The following is a 27,955-nucleotide window of genomic DNA, read 5'->3' on the forward strand; positions in this document are numbered from 1 at the left end:
AAGCAGGTTTTTTTGAAGATCAGATTTGGGACTTAGATGACATGCTCATGTCAGCAACCGGTTATTCAGAGTTTACTATGCTAAAGATTGTAATGGAAACTTTTTATACATCAACTCACTTATTCTCACAAAAGCCTTTTGGGAGAAATGAAGCAGATTGTTTCTAAGGAAGCTTAGAACCCAAGAACTCTGTTGCTGCTGTGGTTGCTAGGAACACCTGGCAAAAAGCTCTTTCTTACTAGGAATTCACAGAGCTTTATTGTCTTAGTCCTAAGCTCCAAGGAGAGAAACTCCATGGGGAAGCAGAGATTCTGGACTGTGGTCCCAGGTCAGGAGTAGAGGCAGATACAGACCTGTCTGAATTCCCTCCCCACTCCCACCATCTGTGATGTAAAGGCAGGAGAGGAGACTCTTGGTCCCCTTTGGTCCATGGGTCAGAAAGAAGCAGGTGGCCAGTGACTCACTCTGTCCAGCTGGACCAGCAAGCCTCCAGAGGTCATCTCAGCAGGCTTCTTGGACCTGCTGGTCCCTCAGCCAGTGGGACTGAGATGTTAGGGCCCTTCCCCATCACCATCGTCATTCTCTGCACCTCTGCGTTGTCACAGCTGAGTAAAGTAACATAATTGATGAGGCTCTGAGCTCAGAACTGAGGACTGGCTAGAATGCTGTAAACAACGGGGAATTAGCCAGTTCTGTGCCATCACTCACCCATTCCATTGTCTGTGCCCTTTGTACCTCACGGGCTAAGGACCATCAGGCCTATTCAGAAGACAACACAAAACCCGCGAGCCTGGGAGAAGGGCTGCCCTGCTTACGTACGTGGCACAGGCAGCAGAGGCCAAGCTCTTCCTTGGCTGGCCGACAAACATCGCAAGGCAGAGCCCAACACCTTGCAGAGTTAGCTTGGAGGTTTACTAACTCTGCCAGGCTCACTGCAGGAAAAACACCATCCTTGTTGTTGAACCCAAACCCCAATAGAAGACGTTCTGGGGGCAGCGGGGCATTGTGACGGACGTGGCCCATCCAGAGGAAGACCAGCTGCTCATGGTCCTTCTTCATAGGCTTTTCCTGGACCCAGTAAGCCCACGGAAGCTTTCAAAGGGCTTGGCGGGAGGGGCGGGGCTCCTTGGGGGCAGCTGTGACCACAGACCGGGGAGCCTGCCACCTCAGCTGGGTGCTTGCCGACGGCAGGAAGCCACGAGCCGCTGTACTAATCAAGGCGCCCGGGATGGGCTCGGCCTTCAGGATTGCTTCGGGAATCGCTGGCTGTAGCTGGAAGGTCACTGCACCGCAGGGCAGGGGGATCTGAAGAGCTATGGTGAGAGGCCACTGAATACTGCCAAGGTAAGTCGCGTCTGCCGCCCTCCTGCTGTCTCCTTTCCTCAGATGATGCAAACAGTGCCTGGAGCCTGTAGGTGGGACATCGGGCAGGAACATCGCTATGGGTGGTACCCTACAGAGAAGATGTTCCCATGAGCCCGTGTATAGATGGCTCTATTGTTTGTTCATTTCTATTTTAGAGAGTTTTTTTGATTTATAAAAGCTCATCCATCTAGGGTGAGGCTTTCTAAGCTAGTAAAGGCAGTGAAGGCGCTGCAGAGGAAAGACAGGAGGAGGCTGCGGGTGGGAGATGGGTGGGCACCTGGGGGTTCGGGACAAGTCACTTAGCCTCCCTCTAAGGCATGATATAGGATGCCACAGTGCAGAGCTGCTGGAGGCCGGCAGAGATGCATGGCAGTGTCTGGCTCAAGGTCAATGATGACTCGCTGCTTTTCTTTCATTTTTTTTTTTTTTAGTAAGATTTTCCATTTTTCAGACATGGGTGGGGTGGGGTGATGGAATAGGTTTAGCCGTGGCCTTTTTGGCTAAGAGATCTATGTAGCCAACTGTGAAAAGGCAAGAAGAGTTGATAACATATTTTAAGAGGATTTTTAAAGTTCTAGGGTTTTGACAACTTTTCCAGTTGTTTTCTAACTGGCCACTGTGTTCACCCTCAACTGCCCACACTACCAAGGACCAAAAGACTTGTTATCACTGCACTTCCGTAGTTATAGAGAAGAATCCCAAGTGATAGATGCAGGGAGCTGGAATCCCCTCAGCCTGAAAAGGATGGGTCTTAGTAGAGAGAATGGAGAGGGCAATGGTAATGCTGAGGTGGAGGATCCTGGCCACAGCGCCCCAACCACATGGTCAAGGTCAGCACCTCCACAGATCAGTCATGATGTCTTTATTGTGTGACTTTGGCTGCACAGAGCAAAGTACTTCACCTCTGTACTATTCATTCCCCAAACCCAAAATCCCAGTCAAGTCAAGAGAAAACATCAGAAAAACCCAAACTGAGGGACAGTCTACAGACTATTTGACCCTCAAAATCACCAAGGTTGTGACAAGCCAGGAAAGATGGGGAAACTGTCCAATATCAGAGGGGTATAAATAGGAAATTCACATCCAGGTTGATTGGAATCCTGGAGCAACAACAAAGTCATCAGTGGACAATAGGTGAGCTCTAGATAAAGTCTGGACATTAATGACAATCGTTGTACTGATGCGACTTTCTTAGTTTTGGCAAATGTGCCACCGTCAAGTAAGATGCCAGCATTGGGGGAAGCTGGGTGAAGGATGTGCAAGCAGTCTCTATCTTATCTTTGTAATTTTTCTGTAAGCCTAAAATTATTCCAAAGTAAAAAGCTAAAAAACAAACAAACTATGCTCATCCTGCCTTGCATCAAAAATGGTCAAAGCCTGAGCATACTTAGAAAAACTGGCATCCTGGGCCCCACTTTCTCTTTGAACATTCTGGAACACAGCAGTTCTGGCTTTTTTTTTTTTTTTTTTTTTTTTACCATTCTCTCTCCCAGCCCTCACCTTATTCCCAGAAAGCTCTATGCTTTCCTCTCTTCTGTTACTTCTGAAATTTATTTTTCTCACTCTGTGTCAGGGGGTTTAGGGCCAAGGACCCCATCTCGGTCTCCGGGCGGGGCTCACTGCGTGGGACCAGGCTCTTGTGCCTCAAGCTAGCGCTGAGCCCGACCCCTCCCCAGTGAGGAAGCGAGCGCTGAGCGTGGAGGCCGGTCAGTGTCCAGCCCCTGCGTGACATATCCAGATGGAATCTGCAGTGCTCTGGGCTCAGCCATCCGCAGAATGTGTGCTGTGCTGTGAGCTGTGCTAGAAAACTCCCTCGTGAGCGATGCTGTGGCTTAAGGGATATAGAGTAGGACGGGAACCCTGAGAGCCAGCTCCTGCTTGGGTGACAACCTGGCCTCTGAGCACCAACCCCCCTCCCACTCCCTCACCGGCCTGCCTAGAACCTGCAGTAGCAAGATGCAACCACCAGGGGCAGCATCCTTCCTTGTAAGGATGTTTGGGGAGATACTGGAAGACAGAGAAGCCCGACCCCCGCCCATAAGAGACACAGACACACACACACACACACACACACACACACACACACACACACACGAGCGCGCGCGCGCGCGCGCCCGGCAGAGCAGGTGTGCTCTTGTTCAAAGGCGATGTCTCAGCGAGATTAGAGAAACGCTTCCGAAGCAAGCAAGAAAGAAGAAAGAATTATGAAGCTGTGGGGAGATAGTGTTTAGATGAAAATCATAACACTTAGATGAAGATCAAAACTGAAAAGTGTTGATTACCACTGGGCCTAAAGTCCCTTTCCTGTCGCATCTCCTGCTCCCCCACTTCTTCGGGAACGCACCTGCTGTGCACCTGCTTGTCCCTCTGCCTGGGCTCCCTCCCCCTTCTCTCACCCAGGCAAGTCCCACTGGCCTGATTCTTGGGATCCGTGCCAACATCTTCTCCTCTGTCAGCAGTGCCCAAACCCCTCCCTGTGTCTACATGGCCTCCAGGATAGGCTTAGGGCTATTTGCTTGCGGTTCTGCTGCCCCTCTGGACCTGAGCTTCTCCAGGATAGGGATAAGCCCCTCCCTCCGTCCAACTCTCGGTCCCAGCACCCAGAACACTGCCTGCCACAGGGTGGGCACCCTGTGAAATGGTTCTTGAATGAAAGAAATAAGGACACACTTGTGAACACAAATGAAGGTCAAGACACGAGGAGGAAAGCTTGAAGGAGAAAAAGCGTGTGAGATTTCCCATTACCTTTGCCATACTGAGCTCCAAGGCCATTGCCACACTGGAGTTTTAATGGAGGGCGGCGGTGGGGGGGGGGGGTCCTGCAGAAAGAGATGGGGTGAACTAGGTTTCTGGCATGTTATGCTCCTGCCAGAGGAGGGCGCTGGGCTTCAGGGCCAGCCAGTTCCACACCTAGACCTGGCTCTGCCACTTGCCGTCTGAGGAGCTGGGGGAGTGTGAGCAAATGGTCCAGCTCTCTGTGAAGTGGGAACAGTTGCACCCAGCTCCAGGCACAGAGTGAGAGCTACACTGAGCAAGGTGATTGGAGTACAGAGGCTCTATCCCCATCCCTGCTGTCCCTGAGAGGCCTGGACTCCCCATCGGCTGCTGTGTAGCTCACAGGTGCTCCCTCACCCAAGGGGTGATGCTTCCGAAACCATGGAGGTAGAAAGCGGTTCTCTGAGTGCTTGTCACCACCACTCTGCTGCCTCTTTGCACACCTTGTTACCTGGGTTGCTGCTCTGGGACCAGGGTGAGGCAGGTGAGGCTCTGGGGCTGCAGAATTTAAAGAGCTGCTCCCACTCAAGGTCACCTATGTGCAGGGGATGGCCGCGTGTGTTCACTTGTGTATACACAGGTACGAGGCGATAAGTGCTAAGTGGATTAAATCAGGTGTTCTGACTTTGAGGTCATAGACTCCTGATAAGTGTCATGGGGTCTATGACTCTCTGAACTTGTATGCAAGTTTTTGTGGACACGTGCGTTCTGCCATAAAGGGCGTTTATGGCTTTGGTCAGATTCCCCAAAGGATCTGCTCACCCCAAAATATTTGGAATCCCCAAGTTCAGTATTTAGGAAGGATACTTTGTCTCTCGCTGTGCTGTAGGTACGAGAAGTTGGAGGCACAGGAGAAAGACAAGTAGCCGTGCCTGAGAGGTGAGGTGCCTCAGCTTACAGAATGGAGGGCCTAAGTTCAAGGCCCTGTCCTGCCGCTTCTGGACTTTGGATTTCAGTCACTAATTTTCTTCCTGAAATAACAGTTGTTTGACCTCAGTCTATATTGGTGTCCTTACCTACCTCAGAAATGACATATACTCTCTAGGCTCATTTCTCTATTTGTTGATAATAGCACATCACAGTGTCATAAGAATTACGCCCCAAAGCCCTAATTCTTTGATGAGTTGAAACTGAAGAGGACACAGTATTTCCATCTAGGTTCTGATCAATTCTCCACGTAAGAGGAGTACTTGTAATGGGAAAAGGCACATTTCACACTGTAACATCTTAGATTTACTTATAGGCACAGTATTTATGTCTTGAAATCTCGAAAAGCGACAGTGCGATTTCGTTTCTCAAAAGAGGAAATGGGTTTGTAATAAGATCGAGAGACAAGAATCTAGGTATTTGAGATGCTCCCCAGGGTGTGAGAGCTGCATGTCTGGATCTCAGGGCTGGGGCGTTCAGGGAATAGCGCTGTGAATCAGACCTAGGCCCCCTTCTTGGAGAGGACGAGCTGTGCTCGGCGGATGCTCAAGGCTCCTGGAAGGAACAAGGAAGGACCTGGCGTCACTGCTGCGATGCTATTGAGACCCCACCCCCACCTCTGCCGCCCACCATAGGCCTCAGAACACCTAAAAGGAGCCACGGGAGAATTACTCTCAGACTTCAGACCTGGGAAACCCACTGAGCAACCGATACCAGCTCTTCCAATTGATCACTTCTCTCCCGTGACTTCAGACTCTAAGACACTTTGAGCCAAATTTGCATCTAGCCACGAACAGTTAAGTAGCCCCATCTCAGGGTCTGTATTTCTGTGTACCAGCCTTACTGCCAAATTTGCTTTCCTGCCCTAACCTATCCTTTGCTCTGATTTCTTCATCTATTTTTCTCTCATATTTATGTATTTATTTCATATTTATTTATTTATTTATTTTACATTTAAAAAATTAAAGTATGGTTGATTTACAATGTTGTGCTAATTTCTTCTGGACAGCAAAATGACCTATATATATATATATACACACACATTCCCTTTCTTGTATAATCTTCCATCATATCCCAAGAGATTGAATATAGTTTGCTGTGTTGTACTGCAGGACCTCATGGATTATCCATTCTAAATGTAATAGTTCACCTATTTATTTTTGTAAGTGGCCTCAAATCTTTTTGGAAATATCAGGAAATAAATAAACATGAAAACAAAAACAGGACAGGAGTTCCCGCTGTGGCTCAGTGGGTTAAGAACCTGATTAGTATCCATGAGGATGTGGGTTTGATCCTTGGCCTTGCTCAGTGGGTTAAGGATCTGGCATTGCTGCAAGCTGCAGTGTAGGTAGCAGATGTGACTCAGGTCCAGTGTTGCTGTGGCTATAGTGTAGGCTGGCAGCTGCAGCTCCAATTCGACCCTGGCCTGGGAACTTCCATATGCTGCAGGTGCAGCCCTAAAAGTAAAAATAAAAATGAAAAAACAGGACAGAGTTTTGGAAAGAACTTGATGCATGGTGAGGTTGAGCAAAAAGAATTATCTCCCCTTCTGTGTACAGAACATAGAACCATTCTTAATTTTTTTACCAAGAGGACCAATCTATGGTAAAATATTCAGCTGAGAGTCTATTACAGTGAGACAAAAAGCCTAATTGTTTATTTTTACAGTTATTCCACCTTATACTCTTCCAAAGATTACATAAAATTATTTTATATAAATATAAAATTTTTATATTTTATACTTGTAGAATTTGTATATGATTTATATAACTGTATTTACATAATTTATATAATTATATTAATTTATTTAACTTATATAATTTTATATAAATATAAAATTATTTCATGGTAAGATTCTTTTTATTCCTACCATTTCTAAAGTACAATGAGGCTTTAAAAAATAAATTCTTTTTTTTTTTTTTAAAGTGTTGCACTTCACTGGGAACTACATCTAGTCACTTATGATGGAGCATGATAATGTGAGAAAAAGGAATGTATATGTGTATGTGTGACTGGGTCACCTGGCTGTACAGTAAAAAATTGACAGAACACTGTAAACCAGCTATGATGGAAAAAAATAAAAATCATTAAATAAAAAAATAATTTTAAAAAAGTGTTGCAGTTGAAGAGAGGATCAAAAGTAATAAGTCATTCTGTGATTTTTATTGGGGTGGCTTACCGAAAAACGTCAAGTCTCCTTTCCTAATAGAAAGGAGTTATTTCCATTTCGTGGGGTCTGTCCATCTGTCTGTCTGTCTGTATGTCTAGCAGACTCCTTGGCACCTGTCAGTGCTGTGGGGGGACATAGGCATCTTCTGGACTGAGAGCGGGGGTGTGCTGGCAAATGCTTAATCAATAGGTTTTTGGGAAACAAATATACACACACACAGGTTAATCATCAGTTTAACTGGTGTAAAGGATGTGTAACACATAATTTACAAATAACATTACGCAGAATATCCTTTCTTGGAAATACCGTAAAGCCAGTTGATTCTCCATAGAATGGTCTTGTGGACTTTTGCCAAACTCTTGTACTCAAAATCAACCTATGGCTGCAATTGATACACATGAATTTCACTGATATTTTCATTAATGCCAAGAAATAAGATCAGAGTAAAACCACAAAGATGTGTTGGAACTGCACTTGTGAAGCTGTGGGGTGACCCACTTCTTTACTAGCTGGGATAGTAATTTTTGATTACTTAATTTCCCCATTTTAGGGGTCCTAGTCATAGCTACAAATAGGATATATTTTCAAGTAAAATCAACATTATGAACATTTTCTCCATCATTGTCTTGAGTCAGGAAAAATCAACCAAACAAATTGACCCTACATGTGTATCCTTTGCCTATTCCTGGGGTATAAACAGTCCCACCAGAGCCAGTTTCAAGCTGCTAACATGACTTGGCCGAACAGAAGCTGGGAAGAGGCCAGGTGGTTCACCATTACAGTGTGTCTGCCCTGTAGATACAAGCGACGGAAATAACCTCAGGAACAGAGACAACAGCAAGATGCAATAATATAACTAGGGAGTGATGAAATTTGAGTGTTTTATTACCTCTGTTTTTAATATGTCATTTAATTATATTTTATATATTTTAACTTCGTATGGTTTAATTTTGAATAATGGTGTACTTGATAAACAGCTCACAAATTCCGCCAAATAAACAGTTGGCTCTTACAAACCTGCACGAGCTGGCCCCAGTGCCCAGCTGCCTCAGAGGCAGAACATCTCAGTGCCAAGGTGCAGATCCGTGTCCTGACTGCATCTGGCTTTGCTGAGGGGACATGTGGAGACTAACCCTCCTCCTGGGCTCTCCTGAGTCCCGAACCTGGCAGGAGAGGCCCAGGGATCTGGTGGCCCTGCTGTGTGTTTGGTGGCAGGGAAAGGGGGGGGGGTGCACGGCCCTGGATGGAGACCCTCTCCCCAGAGTCGCTGTATCTCTGCACCTGTTGCTGCATCTGGTGACCTAACTCTTGGAGACCAGAGACCCTTGATGAGTTTCAGGGAGCCTACGAGCTCCCAGAACTTGCTGGCATGCTTTTGTGGAATGGGCAACTTTTCGGCAAGGATCATTTGTGGCCTTGATGAGATTTCGTCAAATCAGTAAAGGTCTGGGGCTGCCAGCACGGGAAGGATTGGCTTGTAGTTGACTTCCCAGGGGATCAGGTGACTTTTCCATGTGCTCCTGGGATTCTCTTCCTGCTCTGAGAAGTGGGGTGGCCCTCACCGGGGAGCCCTTTTCCATTGTGTCATCTAGAGGTCCAGACGGAAATGCTTCCTAGAGGGACCTGGGGCTCAGTGAAGGACAGCGGGCTGGTGGCCCCCCCCCCCGGTCGAGGCTGACATTGGCAGGTGTCTCTCCTGACAGCCAGGCCCGGTGGCCCTGTCACAGGTGCAGAGGGGTGGGACTCATTGCACCCTTATTTCTGCCAGGGCCTCTTCTATGCTGAAGCTGCTCCTGCCTGGGCAGCCAGAGAAAGGCACCTGCTCCCACCCTCCCCTCCTGGTCAAATGGAACTTCCCAGCTTCCTTCACCAGGACAGGTGCCTGCTGAGAGCCAGCACTGCCAGGAGGATGTAGAGATACAAGTGGAGCTGATGGAGCCAGGGGATGGGTGTCACTGACCCCAAGGAAGGCAGCTATGGCTGTTCTGAGTGGAGGTAGGGACACCCCCACAATCACTGTGCTGGGAGGTGTCAGAGGAAGAGAAGCCAAGGCTCTCAAGGACTTTTAAAGGGACAGGGGCCTGGTGTCTCCAGTGGAGATAGAAGGTCCAAACCAGGAGGGGGGCAAGTGCTTGGAGTTTAGGAATGGCTAATGAGAGAATTCCAGTGGGTGGACCTGAAGTTTTGGGTAGAGATACAGCTGAGAAGGTCAGAGTCATGGGGTCAGAGGTGGCTTTAGCAAGCTGGACTGGAGGAGGAACCCGGAACCAGGAGGAAGAAGAAGCCAGGGGAGCTGGGAAGAGAGTGCCGGAGAGGCCAGCCAAGCTAGCTGTGCCCCAAGATTGCATTTCCACAACTAACCACTGGCCTTGCTGTCTTCCTCCCTCTGGGCTCAGGTTCCAACTCTGCCCAAGGAGGGTCTGGACTAAATGGCCTCTGGCCATTCCTTCCACTCTGCCCTCTGATGGGGCTACCTGCCTGTGTGCATATGGTCTAGTTTGGGAACAGCTGCCGGGGCTTGAACGGGCCTGGGATGTGCAGGTGCTCTGTGCGCGAGCTCACTTCATCCCCACCGTGGCCCTGTGATGCCATCAGGAGCTTGCCAAGGGGCAGGCTGGCCAGCTAGAACCCAGATGCAGACTTAGGTCTGTGTGACTCCAAAACCAGTGCTCTCAATTCATCATTTATCAATCTGTGAAATGCCTGCTGTGTGCTGAGCACTGACCAGGCGCACCAGTAAGGCTAAGGATGCTTACCACCCGCATGCTGTGTCCACAGTCCGCAGACGGAGCGGATGTGGAGAGCCGAGGACGAGTTGCTCAGGGCGGTGCTCACGCGGCATCCGGGAAACCTCTGCTGGGGAAGCTGCCATTCTGCTAGGAGGCGTCTGCAGACACCTGGGCCCCGAAAGGACGCCTCTCCTGTCCAGGGGGCTGGGTCACCACAGGCCAGCTTCCCTTCTCCCCTTCCTGGGGAGTATCACCTCTGTCTACCCCACTAGCCCATGGCCTCCTTGCCGTTGGCTTTCATTTGCTCCCCACATCTCCCCAAATCCCCCAAATCCTGTCCCTGGCCCTAGAATTATCAGTCCAGTCCTCACTTATTGGCCCTCGTGCTAAGCCAGACTCTTGAGGTACCCAGGGCACAGAAACGAGAGTCACTGTGAGGTCAGGGATGCATCCATCATGCCCACCCTGATCTGTCTGTGATGGGGCTGTCACCCAGACCCTGCCATAGGCTTGCCACTCATCTCTCTGGAGGCCTGCAGAGGCTTGGAGGTGGGTGTGGGGGGGTACTGATGGGTTGTGCACGGGGCCCAAGGGCAGCCCTGAGTGCACTCTGGGAAGGAAATGTCACATGTGCAGGATGCGGGGACAGCAACTGTAGCTGTTCACGCCCCCCGCCCCCCGGCACCAGCTGCAGGGCCGTGGCGATGAGAGGGTGGCAGTTAGGAGCTTGGCTGAGGGAAGGGAGCCAGGACCGAGGTCAGAGCTGCAATGTTCCTAAGAGGAGCCTCCTGCTAATAACCCGTGTGCTGACCATGACCTTAAGATCAAGATCCTGACTGATGAAGCTGCTGTGCCCACCTCACCCACCTCCCTCCCGCCCCCGCAGGTTGCTGTCTGGTCGTTTTCTCTCAGTGGCTGCCATGAGAGTAGCTAACCTCTCAGGACGTGAGGGGACCCCATGGGGACCCGGTGGGGATATTGTAAGGACCCTGCATTTGTTTCCAGCTTGGCAGGGGAGGGACTCTAATGCCACCCCACCAGGAATGGGTCTGGACACGTCGTTTACTTCCGACTCCGAGCATTAGTCTGCTTGTGGATGAGGAGAATCTGAAAAGCAGAAGCTCACATAGATTTAGACATAAATTTCTCCATGCTGTTTGCAGGAACCAGTCTCCCTGGTGGCCCAGGCTCGGATGCCGAGAACCTAAGCCCTGCAGGGTCTGCTGGGAACGCAGATGCGCGCCCTCAGCTCCTTCACTCGCAGGCTCCGGTTTTGCTTTCAGCGGGGTCTGCGGTGGGGTCTCCACTAGGTCGCCTAGCCAGCCTGCCTTAGCTTGCTCACAGGGAAGCCACAGAAAGAGCTGGGCCACTTAGACACAGGAAATCAGTCAGCCACAGCCATTTGGAAAAACAGGCTAATTTTGTACTGATTTCCCCCAAAAGATTTCCTTTCTTTAAAATGGTAAGAATCATATAATACCAAAAAATTGGGGGAAACAGATGCAAGCCATTAATCATTCCACTAACCTCTTATTTCTACCCAAGACTTGCTTATCTTGGTTCATATGATGCATTCTCTTATCCGTGGAGTCATAAAGGACAGAGCCCTTTGGATTCTGGGTGTTTTTTCCTTGCTGTCTTTTTTTCACCTTAACATCAGCATCTTTCCCGTGGCTCCATGACTTCACAATGATTATTTTCGAAGCTGTATGATATTTCATCAGGTTAACTGTGTTTCAAACTGGACATCTACTTTGCTTTTTTTTTAAACATCATAGATGGCTATGATTAAAAACAAAAGAACACGTAGCTTGCAAAGCTATTCTGAACTACATCACACAGCCAAAGAGTATTCTTTCCTGGTTCTTCCGAGGAACAGCAATTATATAGGAAGATGAAAGGCTCGTTTGGGAGTGGCGTAGGGTGGACTTGGAATTGCATTTGAAGTCGTGGTGATAGTGGCCTGAGTTCTTCTCTTCTCATATAGCTCCCTTGTCAGCAACTGGATTCGCTGGCCAGCGTTACTGATGTGGTCTTTGGCTGGAGAACAGACTTTCCTCTTTGTGAAATGAAATGACTCATAAGGAAACAAAACCCAAGGCCTCATTTGTGCCATAGTCTAAACGGAGGTTCTTAATCAGAGGTCCATGAGGCGTTTTAAGGGTCTGGGGGAAGAGGGATTCTAAACGGAGTACAAAGTGGGACATGTATGCACATCAGTGTATTTCTGTAGTGTATTCTGCAGTTTCATCAGATTCTCAAAGGAGGCTGTGGCTCCAAAAGTGTTTTTAAACAACGGATCTCTCGCTCTCTCTTGCGCTCTCTCTCCCCTCCCTTTCCATCCCCTTTTGGGAGTCTGAGGTTGAAATGAAAGAATTCTAAAGATCCGCGTCTACATCAAGAAGTCCAGGGGGGGAATGGGGATGATATTATCCCCATTTGGGGAGCCTTGAATTCAAACTCAAGTCTGTTTCACCGCCAGATCTGTGTGTGCGTATCCATTATGCTAAAGGGCATTATGGTTAAGAGAACTGCTTCTTTTTTTACTCTTTACCCGAAGCTAATTGCTAATGTGTTAAAAGTAAGAGGTTCTGCTGTGATTATGGCCGTCCTTGGTTCTTAACTAAAGGAAATGTTTTGGCATTTTTTAAAGCCTTGCATTTCTCTCCTGGGAGTCAGATTGACACAGAAATACTTGTGGTTGGTTAATTGTTCTTCCTGCTACAAGCATTAACCATAGGAGATGAGCTGTGTTTATCGAACTGAAACGTTATCACTCAAGGCTTAAGGAGCCAAAGAAACTTTGAAATCCAAGAGACTGAACCCAACCATTCAACACAAGGGGTGGGAGATTTCAGCCCATGATTTTCTGAATACCAGTGGGTCTTTTCTCTTTAAACAGATGTTTTTATTAACAACAAACTCTTTGGCACCAGTAAGTGACTTTAGCTTCCTAAAAATGAGTTCGATTTCTTTCTCTCTTAGTAATCCTGTCCTGAATCACCTTAAACTCAAGCATGTATAGCTACGGGCAAGAAGAGGGGGCAAAATTCAATCTCAGGTCTCCCTGCTTCCTCTGAGAATCTCTGCTAAGTTAGCCCCTTATGTTTGCTGAAATTTGGCAGCCCTTAAAGGGGAAAGGCTTCCTGAAATATGGGAAACGATTATGCAATAAGAAAGAGTAAATTATAATTTCATCAGGGCCTCTTAGATGTAATACAACATCAGACATGAGATCAATGTGCCTTGCTGGCCCTGCTGTATTGTCTGGCAATAAAAAGCAGTATATAGAAGAACATTGGCTTTTGGTATGCATGGCATCTTTCTACTATTGTCCTGGTAAATTAAACTCTTTACCCTTTATGGCAGTGAGGTATTAGGGGGAAGTGGAGAAGTAGGCATTTTCTTATATTGGGGTTGTTTTGATTGATTGATTGATTCATTCGTTCACTCAAAAGAAGAGAAAGTTTTATTGCATATCTAATATCTTCCAAGTGCTGAGATAGGCCCTTAAGATAGAAAGATGAAAAAAAAAAAAAAAAAAGAAATAGCCCTTCCCCTTGAGGCATTCACAAGTCTAATTTAGAAGGCAGACATTAAACAGAAAGCCCAGTGGACTGTGACTGGCACTGTGAGCAGTGCTGTGGGCCAGAGGAGGTGGTGATGCAATGGATGGAGTCCCAGGAAAGGCTCCCCAGAGTTGATGATGGATGGGCTGCCTGCATAAAGACTCACTTCAGTCAGACCTAGGGACCTACACCCAAAATAATCATGTTGAGCTCATGCTCTTTTCCAAAACCTATTATCATATTAATAAGTCAATACTATCATATTAATAAGTCAATATTAACCTCAGATCTTTTCCAAAACTTATTATCATACCTTAATGTGGTCTCGTCAGTATCATCATTAGCACGTAAAAATCTTCACTCCGAACACTGTACTGAAATCAGTCTGATGATGCATCAGTTATCCAACAGGGATGTGGATTGTCGGAAAGACAGACGGTTCTAAAATTTTATGTTTTATTATTTGGTCTTAACAGAGAGTTTTTTTGTTTTTGTTTTTGTTTTTTGTCTTTTTGCCTTTTCTAGGGCCACTTCCCACGGCATATGGAGGTTCCCAGGCTAGGGGTCAAATCAGAGCTATAGCCGCTGGCCTACGCCAGAGTCACAGCAACACCAGATCAGAGTCGCATCTGCGACCTACACCACAGCTCGCGGCAACGCCAGATCCTTAACCCACTGAGCAAGGTCAGGGATCGAACCCGCAACCTCAAGCTTCCTAGTCGGGTTCATTAACCACTGCGCCATGACAGGAACTCCTTAACAGAGATTTTTATATGGCCTTTTAAAGTTTATACATTACTTAAATGATTTTCATTTGATCCTTTAAGGCAAGCAGGAAACCTAGCTCTAACCCCATTTTATAGATAGATAAAGCAACCCGAGGCTCAGAGAGATTTAAAAGTCTCGCCCTAAATCACACAGGCTCTAAATGAACAAATGATATTATTTCTTGACGATTTGGGGTCACTACAATAACATAGTAGTGTGCCATGCTATAATAATAATAACTGATATTCACTGAGTGCTTACTACATGTTAAAGCACTATTGCAAGTATTTTATATATTTCATCTTATTTAATATAAAATCATTCAGGAACTTGCTTTCATAAAAGCATTTTTAGCTTTTTTGCCTTTGCCTCATCTTATAGATGAATACAGATTACTCATTTTCAAGGTTTTCTGGGCAACAATAATGATTGCGTTGCTAAAAAAAAAAAAAAGTAATTAATTATTCAAGAAAGGCTGAAACAAAGTTCTCTCCATTTTTTTTGCCCTTGATAAAATACCTATTGTCATATGCTATGGCAGTTTACCTGATCTCTCACCTCCACACCCACCACCTGGATTAGCTCTGGTGCTGAATCTGGGCAGAGCCTGCCCAGGGTTCCAGGGTGAGTCCACAAACTGGGCCCCACTGAGGCTGCTGATGACACAGTGTGGTTGGCTCAGGGACTAGAACCCCTGAATCTTAAAGGAAGTGTCAACAGGTTGGAAGGTGATGACAGCAAAGGCTATAACAGGCTGAGGTTGCAGAAGTGGAGACAGGTGATTCATAGACCATAATGAAGGCAGAGAGGGGCCGAGAGGGGAAGAGAAAGCAAAGCCTCAAGGAGATATTTGCATGCCTGTTTTCATGGTGACATTATTCACAATAGCTGCTTGGTCGAATGAATGAATAAATGTTTGTGTATAAGTGCCAAGGAATATTATTCAGCCTTTTAAAAAAAGAAGAAAATTCAAACACCTGCCACACCATGGATGAACCTTGAGGATGTCATGCTGATTGAAATAAGCCAATCACAGGAGGACACACACTGTAGGGTTCCACTTAACAAGATACCTAGAATAGTCAAATTCATAGATACCAAAAGTAGAATGGTGATTGTTGGGGACTGGAGGAAGGGGAAATGGGGAGTTTTTCTTCAGTGGGTATAAAGTTTCAGTTTTGCAAAATGAAAAATTCTGGAGACTGGTTGTCCAGCAATGTGAATATTCTTTTCTTTGATCTTTTTAAAAATTAAAGTATAATCAATTTAAAATACGCCAATTACTGCTGTGCAGCAAAGTGACCCAGTCAAACATAAACGTACATTCCCTTTCTTATAGTATCTTCCATCATGATCTATCCCAAGAGACTGGGTATAGTTCCGAGGCTGTACGGCAGAACCTCATTGCTTATCCATTCTAAATGTCATAGTTTGCATCTACTAACCCCAAACTCCCTGTCCATCCTTCTCCCTCCCCCTCCCCATTAGAATATTCTTACCATTACAGAACTGTACACTTAAAAATTAAGACAGTAACAGGGAACTATAGCCAATCACTTGTGATGGAACATGATGGCAGATATTATGAGAAAAAGAATGTGTGTGTGTGTGTGTGTGTGTGTGTGTGTGTGTGTGTGTGTGTAACTGGGTCACTTTGCTGTACAGCAGAAATTGACAGAACACGGTCAATCAAAAATTTTTAAAAAGAAAGAGGGAAATTAAGACAGTAAATTTTATGTTATATGTGTTTCACCCAATTAAAACTTTTTTAAAGAAATATAAGGGAATAGCAAATACTCAACTGCATTTCTTGAGGTAAGGGTAAAAGTGCACCAGACTTTGTTTCACCCCTGTACCTGAGCCTGCTCTATCTTGCAGGTGTACAGTATGTTCTTACTAAGGGTCGTAGTGGAAAACAAAAAAAAACTGACCAACCCTGCAGTGGACAGCCCAGTGAGGCTTCTGGTAACCCGTATAGTGGAACCCTCCCCCACCCTGGGGCACAGCACAGAGCAGTCAGAAGGATGCTGCTGCTTTATCCTCACCTTCCCAGGTCCACCCTGGAAACAACTATTCATGTCTATTGAGAGAAAGATGCTCCAGGGTGTCTTGTACTTCTCCATCTTCTCCCATCCCGCCCAGAACTAGAACCACAAAACTCCACAATTATGGGAGAGATAGGAAATGAGATGTACTTAGTTTACTGGAAACTGTGGAGGGAGGGAGAGAGCGAGGGAAGAAAGGAAGGAATAGAGGTGGATGTGGGCTTGATTTCTCAGACTTGCCGAGTTTAGATAAACCCTCTGCAACCTCAGGGGGCTCAGAGGCTCATTGAAAGTCTTCCCAGGGCCAGTTCTGAGGAAGCGACAGGGAGAATGACGACATCCTGCTGGGATTTCAGGAACTAGGACTTCAGGGGCGGGAGGGGTGGCGGTGAGCTGACCACAGGTTCACCCACAGGGAGACCTTTTTTGGACAGTTTTGGAGGGGAGCATATGGAGAGCTGAAGAGTGGAGTGTGTGTTTAATATAGCAGTTGCCATTACACTTGTAGCTTCTATAAAGTGCTGCACAGTGAGACGCCTGAGCTCTCCACAGCTGCTCTCAGAAGAGTCGGGGTGGGAGGTCAGCCAACAAGAGGCCGAGCTGTGACTCGGGGTGATTTAAAATCCCTCCTCTTCCGCTACCTCGGGGGAAGTGGTAACAGCAGTGCTGGTGGGTGAGGTGAACAAGGCCATGGACCAAAATGAAGGCAAGGTTTTCATTCTAGGGCATCATGGAATAATCCTGAAGCCCAGTGCCCTCACCCCCAACACCTCAAGTACTGTCGCAGGGGCCGAGTCTGATGACAAATTCAACCATCTCTGTTGATAGTAGGGTGGATGCCACAGCAAAAGAGGAGCCGGCCGTTTGTTCATCTGAAATATCTGTGTGAGAGTTCCCGTTGTGGCTCAGTGGGTAAAGGACCTCACATAGTGTCCATGAGGATGAGGTTTTGATAATCCCTGCCCTCACTCAGTGGGTTAGGGATCCAGCATCGCTGCAAGCTGCAGCATGGGGTCGCAGATGCGGTTCAGATTCAGTGTTGCTGTGGTTGTGGTGTAGACCTGCGGCTGCAGCTCCAGTTCAACCCTTGGCCCAGGAACTTCCATATGCCACATGTGCAGCAGTAAAATGTGAAGAAAAGGAAGGGCAAGAAAGAAACAGAAAGGAAGAAAGGAAGAAAGGAAGAAAGGAAGGAAGGAGGATCTGTGTGTATTTCACTTAGAATGGATAAGCAATGAGGTCCTACTGTACAGCACAGGGAACTCTATCCAATCTCTTGGGACAGACAATGATGGAAGATAATATAAGAAAAGGAATGTGTGTGTGTGTGTGTGTGTGTGTATGCTACATGTATATAGTTCACTTTGCTGTACAGCAGAAATTGGCAGAACATTGTAAATCAACTGTATTTAATTTTTAAAAATTTAAAAAAGCAAGGAAATAACGTGCGCTTTTACTGAGGAACTGAATCACATCCATGGACAAAACAAAGGCCTCTCATCATGGGAGAAGACAGACACTAAACAAATTAGGAAACATCTATGCTCTCAGGTGGTGATCGGCACTGAAGAATAAAATAAATCAGAGTGGAGTGCTTGATGGGGGTGGGTGGGGTTGTGTCACTTTCAAAGGTTAGGGAGGGTCCCTCTGCTAACGCGGTAACATTTTTTTTATAATAATTTTTTTTATTTTCCCACTGTACAGCAAGGGGGTCAGGTTATCCTTACATGTATACATTACAATTACATTTTTCCCCCACCCTTTCTTCTGTTGCAACATGAGTATCTAGACAAAGTTCTCAATGCTATTCAGCAGGATCTCCTTGTAAATCTATTCTAAGTTGTGTCTGATAAGCCCAAGCTCCCGATCCCTCCCACTCCCTCCCCCTCCCATCAGGCAGCCACAAGTCTCTTCTCCAAGTCCATGATTTTCTTTTCTGAAGAGATGTTCATTTGTGCTGGATATTAGATTCCAGTTATAAGTGATATCATATGGTATTTGTCTCTGTCTTTCTGGCTCATTTCACTACGGATGAGATTCTCTAGTTCCATCCATGTTGCTGCAAATGGCATTATGTCATTCTTTTTTACGGCTGAGTAGTATTCCATTGTGTATATATACCACCTCTTCCGAATCCAATCATCTGTCGATGGACATTTGGGTTGTTTCCATGTCCTGGCTATTGTGAATAGTGCTGCAATGAACATGCGGGTGCAAGTGTCTCTTTTAAGTAGAGCTTTGTCCGGATATATGCCCAAGAGTGGGATTGCGGGGTCATATGGAAGTTCTATGTATAGATTTCTAAGGTATCTCCAAACTGTTCTCCATAGTGGCTGTACCAGTTTACATTCCCACCAACAGTGCAGGAGGGTTCCCTTTTCTCCACACCCCCTCCAGCACTTGTTATTTATGGACTTATTAATGATGGCCATTCTGACTGGAGTGAGGTGATATCTCATGGTAGTTTTGATTTGCATTTCTCTTATAATCAGCGATGTTGAGCATTTTTTCATGTGTTTGTTGGCCATCTATATATCTTCTTTGGAGAAATGTCTATTCAGGTCTTTTGCCCATTTTTCCATTGATTGGTTGGTTTTTTTTTTGCTGTTGGGTTGTATAAGTTGTTTATATATTCCAGAGATTAAGCCCTTGTCAGTTGCATCATTTGAAACTATTTTCTCCCATTCTGTAAGTTGTCTTTTTGTTTTCTTTTTGGTTTCCTTTGCTGTGCAAAAGCTTTTCAGTTTGATGAGGTCCCATGGGTTTATTTTTGCTCTAATTTCTATTGCTTTGGGAGACTGACCTGAGAAAATATTCATGATGTTGATGTCAGAGAAAAGGGGCGTGTTGCCTCCCCATCGGGGAATCGAACCCCGGTCTCCCGCGTGACAGGCAGGGATACTCACCACTATACTAACGAGGACGGCATGGTAACATTTGAACAGAGTCCTGAAGGAGGTGATGGAGCAACAGCATCTGGGGGAGGATGGTCCAGGCAGAGTACGGTCCAGGGCAAAGGCCCTGAGGTGGGAGTGGCTGTGTGTGTTCACAGCCCAGGGAGGAAGGTGGAGCGCTGGGAGCAGGGTGGGCGAGAGGGTGGTGGGAGGAGGAGGAGAGGAGAGAGGAGTGGATCCTGGGGGCTTGAGCTCTTTTTCTTCTGTGTGTTTGTAGTAAAACATATGTAACATAAAAGTGACCATTTTAAGTGCATCGTTCAGTGGCATCAAGTCCATTCACATAGTCCTGCAACCATCAGTACCATCCATCTCCAGAACTTTCTTCGCCAAGTGAAACTCTGCACCTGTTTGATACGGGCTGAACTGTGCTCCCCACCCTCCAAAATTCATATGATGGAGTCCTAATTGCTAGCAACTCAGAACTGATAGTATATGGAGACAGTCTTTCAAGAGGTAATTAAGTTCAAATGAGGTCATTATTTCATAATCCAACATGACTGTGTCCTTATAAGAAGAGATGAAGGCACAGACACACACAGAAGGAAGCCCCTGTATGGACAGCAGAGGAGGAAGACGGCTGTCCACAGCCAGAGAGGGAGGCCTCGGAAGAAACACACCCTTCCTACACCTTGACCTCGGACACCTAGCCTCCAAAATTGTGAGAAAACAAAGTTGTGTTGTTTAAGCCACTCACGGTACTTTATTATGGCTGCCCTAGCACATGAGCACACCATCAAATACTAGCTTCCATTCCCCTCCCCCTAGTCCCTGGAAATGACCATTGTACCTCCTGTCTCTAGGAATCCGATTGCTCTAGGACCTCATATGAGTGGAATCATACAGTGTTTATCCTTTTGTGTCTGGCTTCTTTCACTTAACATGCCTATAATTTCACTATAAAGCCTTCGAGAGGCCTCCATGTTGTAGCCTGTGTCAGAATCGCCCTGCTTTGTAAGGCTGAGTACTATTCCATTGTATGTACATACACATTCTGTTTATCCATCTATCCACTGATGGATATGGGGGTTTCCATCTTTTGCATATTGAACGAATGTTGGCGGACAGTATCTGCTCCAGCCTGTGCCTTCACTTCTCTTGGGAATATGCCCAGAAGTGGAATTGCTGGGTCATATGTTAATTCTGTGTTTAACTTTCTGAGGAACTGCTATACAGGACACTGGAACTTGCACTGAACAAGGGGTGATCGTTGGAGGGTTTCAGGTGGGGAAGTGATACAGTCTGACCTACATCTCCCAGCATCAGGCTGGCAGGAGGGAAGGGGAAGGAGTGGGAGACTAGCCAGGAAGCCACCACAAGGTCCCAGCTTAGACTGGGGTAGCCGCAGGGGAGGCAGAAGTGGTCCATTCCTAGCTGTGATGGATTGTTTGTGGGAGGGAGGAGAAAGACTGTCAGCAACTCGAAGATGGAGGTGCCATCTACAGAGATGGCGAAGACTTGAGACCAGCAGGTTTGGGGGAAGATTAGAGGTTCCTCCTGGCCATTTCAAGTCTGAGCTGTTTACTAGTGACAATATGAGCGATGATGTTGTCAGCTCGTCCTCTGAGCTCTAAACCCTTCCTCTGGCCCTTTTCCGCTGGCACTGCGGCACTTCCAGCCTCCAAGCACACCGGGAACCTCCAGAGGCCTCCAAGCTTCTGAGAGCCTCCCGCATCTGCAGCTTAGACCTTACACCTCCCAGCCTTGCCTGCTCTTTGAGTCATAGTTGAGAGAGCGCTTTTCCTGGGTGTGAGCAGCACCTTGGGGCAGGAGGCCACCTCCCAGCTCTTGAAGAACACACTCCTTCAGCCTGGAGTAAGCTGCCGTGAGACCCTGCCTGCCGCTGGTGCAGCCCCGGCTCTGCGATCAGAGCCCTTGGCCTTGTTATGCCGTGGGGTTCTGTTCCCCACCCTCAACAACTGGCCATGAATCAAGGGCCCCCTCTCAGCTGAGAGTGACCTCTGGAAAGCCAGAAAGTTACCTTTTTCTGTAGCAGCTTCAAGAGCATCCCAGCCCTGACCCCCCAGTGGGAGCAGAGGGGGCTATGAGAGGAGTTGTCAGATGATGTGAAACCTGGGTGTCTGCAGATGCTGACGACAGTGAGAGTGATGGACACAGCTGCTCCAATGATGTTACAGAAGGGGAAACAGAGGCTGGGAGAGAGCAGGGGAAGATGCAGTGGCCACAGCCGCTTGATGGTCGAATCAGGTCTAGATCCCAGCTTTCCTGGTTTTCCAGTGGCAGCCCCCTCCACTGAGCTGCCTTTTGACTTCACACAGGCATTGGGGGCACTAAACGAGGCACAGAGGAACTTCAAATTCAGGGTCCCGCTGAGGCTCTGGATGGTGGGTTCTCCCGGCAGAGCGCAACTTCCTGGTTCACCCAGCCACTTTCATGTGTGTTTATTCAGCAAATTCAATTTCTAACAACTGACCTGCCAAATCCCTGCTGGGTACTGGGTTCCAGTTTTGAGCGCGGACCGCCAAACAGTAAGTGGGGGAGGGGCAGGAGGTCCTGATTCTGCAGGAGGAGCCAGCCTCCCTTTCCCTCCACAGACAGCCCTTCCCACACCTTAAGGTCATTGTCCTCTTGAGCGGGCATCTCCCCATCTCCCTCCACGTCCCCCATCTCCTCGCCCTCGTCCACTGCCCCTCACCACATGCCCTGCAGCGTCTGCTACCTGGTGACCCTGTTTCCGGGGCTGGGGCCCCACGGTCTCCACCCAGCAGCTGCCGTGATCCTTCTAACAGCTGAGTGGGCCTGCTTGCAGACCGCCCGGGTTCACGCGGCTTCTTGAAAGGAAGCCCAGCTCCCTGGCCTGCCCGCTTCTCGCCCTGCTGGCTCTGCTCGAGGCTGAGCCCCGCGAAGGCTTTTCCTCCTGCGGTCCCCCTGCCCTTTCAACCTGGGAGAGCTGTCTCCAGTCACTCAGATCCCGGGAGGTCTTTCCTCGGAGGAATAGCCCCTGCCGCTGAGGTACGTCCATCGCACCAGCTCTGCTCTCTGCACAGCCTCTCTCGGGAAGGACTGACCGTTTCCTTGGTTTATTCGCTGTCCAGCCTCGCCTTCGCTTGCTGCCCTGCCAGACTGCACTGAGCTCCATAGCGCATCTCTGGTCTCCGCTTCCCACCATGTGCCCAGGACTGTGCTCACAGACCTCTGTCCGGGAGATAGGGCGCCCCACAAGGAATGAGGGAGGCAGGGGTCCATCCTGCACTGCTTGATGCCAGAGGGCCACCTGCCTCTGTGGGTTCCGGGGCTGCTGGCAGCCCAGGTTGTCTCAGCCTTTCTGGAAAGTATTTTGACGGTTTGGATCAGGAGTCCTGAAACAGTTCCTCAGTGTTGGTCCAAAGTGAATTCCCTTCTGAGAGCCTGAACAAAGGGAGGAAATGTGAAATACAGCCAATACAGTATTATGGACTATAGTTACCATTCTACACATTACCTCACATGATTTATTTACTTTATAACTGGAGGTCTACACCTCTTAGAAATGAGGGTTTTTTTTTTTTAAGCTGCATTTTTCTAAATGGTCAAAAATATGAATAGGCCATACACAGAGGGAAAAATCTGTATGAATCAATAAATATTTCAAGAGTAACCAAGGAAAAACAAATTAAAACAAAAAGATTCCATTCGTCAGCCATCCAATTAGCAACAAGTAATGTCTCATAACACCAGTTTTGGCAAGAACATGAGGAAGTGAGAACTCTTAGGTACTGCTGGGGGTAGAAAAAGTGGGTACTTTGAAGGCTGTTTGGGGATCCACGGCAGAGCTGAAGGATCTCGGCCCTGAGGGCCTCACGGTCCACTAGAGCCACTATGTTCAGAGAAACGTGCACACGTGTGCATGAGGGACATGGGCTCACGGTGCAAGTTGTCATTCTGGACAAGCGGAGACAGCTAAACTGCTCCTCAGTGAAAAATGAACAAATGGACAAATACAAAGAGGCTTATTCACTTAATGGAATCAAGTTTAAAATAGAAGAGCTAAGGGTCTGTGTAGCAAATTGAACATGTCTCAAAAACATAAGTTTGAGTTTTAAAGAAAAGCAAGTGGCAAAAAGATGACATGCATTACGAAGCCATTTTTGCAAAGCGTACAAAAACATATATATTGCTTGTGGCTATTTATCTGTATGTCGTAAATTGACAAAATCATACGTGGTAATAACATCCACTCATTTCAAGGTAATGATGACTTTGGAGACAAAGAAAGGAGAAAATAATGATTAAACTTTAGTTATATGGGTGACATAAAAATAGAGAGGGAGGAAGAAAAAATGAACTGAAGTAAGTGTGACAAAATATTAATATCATTTGATGTTAGGTCTATTACATTCATTTTTAGCTTTTATGCATATAAAATACTCATAATTAATAGTGAAAAATTATATGTATATATTTACATATCTTCAGCTGGGTGTATTTATCTATAATCTTGGGGTAAGGAAGGTACTTCTAAGTGGAAACACCAAAGGCAAAGGTTGGTAAGAAAGATTAGTGAACTGACAAGATAAAGATGATAATCTTTTGTGCCCAATAAATACTATAAACAAAATTAAAAAGCAAAAGATAAATTGAGAAGAAATATTTACAACATATATGACAAATTAATGTATAAATTAAATATATTTACCATGTAAAGAGTCCTATATACAATTAAGAAAATGATAAACATGTCAATGTAAAAATGAGGAGAGGACATGGATAAGCGATTCATCAAATGAGAAATACAAGTGGTTGACAAGTACATGATAAACATTAATAGAAAACTTAATTAAAACTATGTTGTTTATCACTTTCATTTAGCAGATTGGCAAAGGTTTCTTTGAAACTTGATAAAAACTGTTGACCAAGGATGAGCGATGGTTTTCTTCATCACTGCGAGAACGTAAATCAGTATTACTTTTGTAAAAAATCAGCTTAGCTTCAGAGCTCAAGATCTTTAAAAAGGTGCATCTTTGACTTAATCATTCCATTTATAGAAATATAGCTTTAAAAATATCAAACCAACTAATTGTATATTCTACAAGAATATTAACTACAGATTTATTTATAATAGTCAAAGATTGAAAATAACTTATTCAAGCAATAATGATTAAATAAATTAATGTGAAGTCTGTAGATGGCCAACAATTATTAATATTGTTTTGCTGGAGTTCCCTGGTGGCCTAGCAGTTAAGAAATCAGTGCACCACTATGGCTCGGGTTCTAGCATTGGCCTTGGAGCTTTAGCATGCAGCTTATATTGTTCCCAAATTGTACTTATGTATATATACTTTACACTGTACTGTTTACTGAAATAACCGTGTTATAATACTGCATAAACAATCTGGTTTCATTTTCTTAAGTGTATATGCGTACGTTAAAAACTCCAAATGTTCATTACCAAAATGTTCACAGTGGTTTTCCATATGTGGTGGGATTGAGCCATTTAAAAATTTTTTTTACAGAGGTCTGAATTTTCTGATTTTCAACATGCATATATTATTTGCCTAACAAAAATTAGATTAAAAAGTAAAAATATAGTTTTTAAAATAAATTCACTTAGTAAATATAAAAAAATAATAACCTTTCTTAGAGAAAGTACAGGGAAATATATACTCACATACCCTTGTGTGAAATGCCTAAAGGACACTTTGGCAAAATATATCAGAAGACTTCAAGATGTTAAACTCTTGAGCTCAGCAATCCCACTTCTAGGATTTTTAACTTCAACAAAGATTAATGGGGAACATGAACGAGGATAAAATACATGAACAAAGGACATCTTTGCAGCATTATTTCTGATACTTAAAAAAAAAATGTAAACAGCTTGGTTGGGTAACCAGTGGAATGGGTAATATAAGCTTGATACAACCGTCCCATAAAATGCCCCACAGCCTGGCATGTGATGCTACAGGCGAAATGGGTAATGACAGGAAAAGATGGCCATGATACACTCTTAAAAACAGGTCATTGAACGGGTTATAGATAATGATTCCAGGTTTGCATTAAAAAAAAAAAAAAATGCCAGTGGAAAATTACATACCAGAATGTTAACGAGCAGTGGTTATGTCTGGATGGCGGTGTTGTAGGTAATTTTTATCTTCCTCTCTACTTTCTGCATTTCCTGTAACAAAAGCAAATTACATGTGTAAAGGGGAAAGTATATTTCATGTGCTTCATCAGAGGAGCATGGCCTGAACCCATAAAGGATAGAATTCCGTCACCTCTTTCATTCTTTCAAAGGTTGTTCAGGGGCACACCGGCCAGATTTTTTTTTTTTAGGTAATTGCATATCTTCTTTCTTTTAACTTCACATATGAAAAACAATATTTAAGGATATTTGTATTTAAGTATATCATTCTGTGTTTAATCCAAACCGCACAGAGGTTTATAAAGAAAAAAAAAAAGTAAAGACTTCTACTCCCTTTGTGAATTTCACTCTCCAGAAGCTGTCCTTTTAGCAGGGTGTCTTTTTGTTTTTGGGGTTTTTTTGGTGTTTTTTGTGTGTGTGTGTGTCTTTTTGCTATTTCTTTGGGCTGCTCCTGCACGAAGCATATGGAGGTTCCCAGGCGAGGGGTCGAATCGGGAGCTGTAGTCGCCAGCCTACGCCAGAGCCACAGCAACGCCAGATCTGAGCCACGTCTGCAACCTACACCACAGCTGACTGCAGCGCCGAATCGTTAACCCACTGAGCAAGGGCAGGGACCGAACCCGCAACCTCATGGTTCCTAGTCGGATTCATTAACCACTGTGCCACGACAGGAACTCCAGTCTTTTTTTGTGTTTTTAGGGCCACACCCGCAGCATATGGAGGTTCCAGGGCTAGGGGTCAAAACGGAGCTGCAGCTGCAGGCCTACACCACAGCTCACAGCAATGCCAGATCCTTAACTCAATGAGCAAGGCCAGGGATCAAACCCGAAACCTCATGGTTCCTAGTCGGATTCATTTCCATTGCCCCACGATGGGCACTCCAGTAGTTTTATTTATACCAAGGGCTTTCATTCACACCATCTAGAGGGGGATTTTTTTAGTTTTACATATCGTATTTTTCATCTCTAGAAGGTCCTTTTAGGCCTTTTAATCTTTCTTCTCTCATTTGTCTTCATTTGCAAACTTATTTATGAACTCCTTTTTTTTTTTTTCTTTCCCACAATCATTGTATACCAAGCATTCTGCCATAAACTCTTTCATTTAACAATAATGTCTTCTAGGCATTTTTGTCAGATCTTCTATTCTTTTAGTAATTTATTTGTCTACCCATTCATTTACTGAGTTAGAGCTTATTATTATATAAGTTATCCATGAATAATGTTTCTTAAAATGTGGAAAGCTCCAAATGGTCTAAACTGAAAAATATGTTTGCCTCCCCTGCTACCAACCCAGAAATAAACAGTGATAATAGTTTTAGGTTTTGATCTCCTTTAAACTTTAAAGAATACCAACTCTGATTTTAAATATATCTCTCAGCTGGGAGTTCCTGGGTAGCTCAGTGGAGACAAGTCTGACTAGCATCCATGAGGATGGCAGGTTCGATCCGTGGCCTTGCTCAGTGGGTTAAGAATCTGGCGTTGCTGTGAGCTGAAGTGTAGGTGGAAGACCCAGCTTAGATCTGACATTGCTAGAGTGTAGGCTGGCAACCACAGCTTGGATTGGACCCTTAGCCTGGGTACCCCCATATGCCATGGGTTCAGCCCTTAAAAAAAAAAAAATCAATCAATCAATCTCTGGGCTAATTGTATTGATTTCCACTATGAAAGATGCACAATGCCCTTCCTTACCCGCCTTTCACCTGCACCCTCTCTTTTCTATTGAAATTTTCATCGGCTGTTGGTTGACTCTGCAGATAGGAAACCTGTGTATACAAAAGGACTATGGAAGTTGAGAACCAGAGATTTTTGTAAACGTGGGGACTCCTGAATCACCCCCCCACCCCGCCCTTGCAGATACCAGAGAGGACTGAGTATGGAATCAGACAGTAGGTGTTCTTGTGTTTGCTCCTTTCTCTGCAGGTCGTTATAGGTAAAGTGGTCAATTACAACTGCATTTTTTAAATCCATTCATCAGTTAATGGACCTTTGGGTTGTTTTCTAGTTGGGAACTGATACGTAAAGCTGCCGTGACTGTGTTGGATGTCTTCATTGGTCTTTGATAAAGAATTAGAAATGAAATCTCGGGATCAGAGAATAGGAAGCTCCCACACTGTTTACCGGTTTCCATTCCATTTCACTTTGCCATCAGCATTGTACTAGAGTGACCATTTCTCCAAAGCCTTGTCAGCATTTGCTATGTTCGGTCTTTTAATCTTAATCTTAGCTGTTGTGGAGCTTGTATAGGGTATCTCACTGTGATTTTAATTGCCGTTTCTCTAATGATTGGCAGTACTGAGCGTCTTTTCGTATGCTCATTTGCTACTCATATAGTATTTTCTTTGCTCAAGTATTAAGTTAAATTTTTGTCTTCTTTTATTAGCTTGTAAAAGTTATTTATATATTCTCAGATCAGATATATGTTTTTCAAATATTTCCCCTTATCTGTGGCTCACCTATTTCATTTCCTTAATAGTGTTTATAAAGTGCAGAAATTAATTTTGGAAAAAGTCTGATTTATCAATTTTTCTTGCATAGTTCATGCTTATATGTTCCAAGAGATTTTTTTTGCCTAAGC

General features: G+C 45.5%; 1 protein-coding gene and 1 non-coding gene across 3 annotated transcripts in view; one reads left to right on the plus strand and one right to left on the minus strand.

Moving 5' to 3' along the window:
- BLK (BLK proto-oncogene, Src family tyrosine kinase) overlaps nt 710–27,955 on the plus strand; it is a 57,458-nt gene continuing 30,212 nt past the window's right edge. The window contains exon 1 of one of the 2 annotated variants that reach the window (XM_021072720.1): nt 710–1,344. The gene's annotated coding sequence lies outside the window, so the exon portion shown is untranslated. Of the gene's footprint in view, nt 1,345–19,148; nt 22,276–27,955 lie in introns of those variants that run through there. The other variant, XM_013990301.2, reaches the window with a different exon arrangement.
- TRNAD-GUC lies at nt 19,200–19,271 on the minus strand. Its single transcript has one exon. It is a non-coding gene; the product is annotated as a tRNA-Asp (tRNA).

Source organism: Sus scrofa, chromosome 14 (assembly GCF_000003025.6).
Source record: "Sus scrofa isolate TJ Tabasco breed Duroc chromosome 14, Sscrofa11.1, whole genome shotgun sequence".
Taxonomy (NCBI): domain Eukaryota; kingdom Metazoa; phylum Chordata; class Mammalia; order Artiodactyla; family Suidae; genus Sus; species Sus scrofa.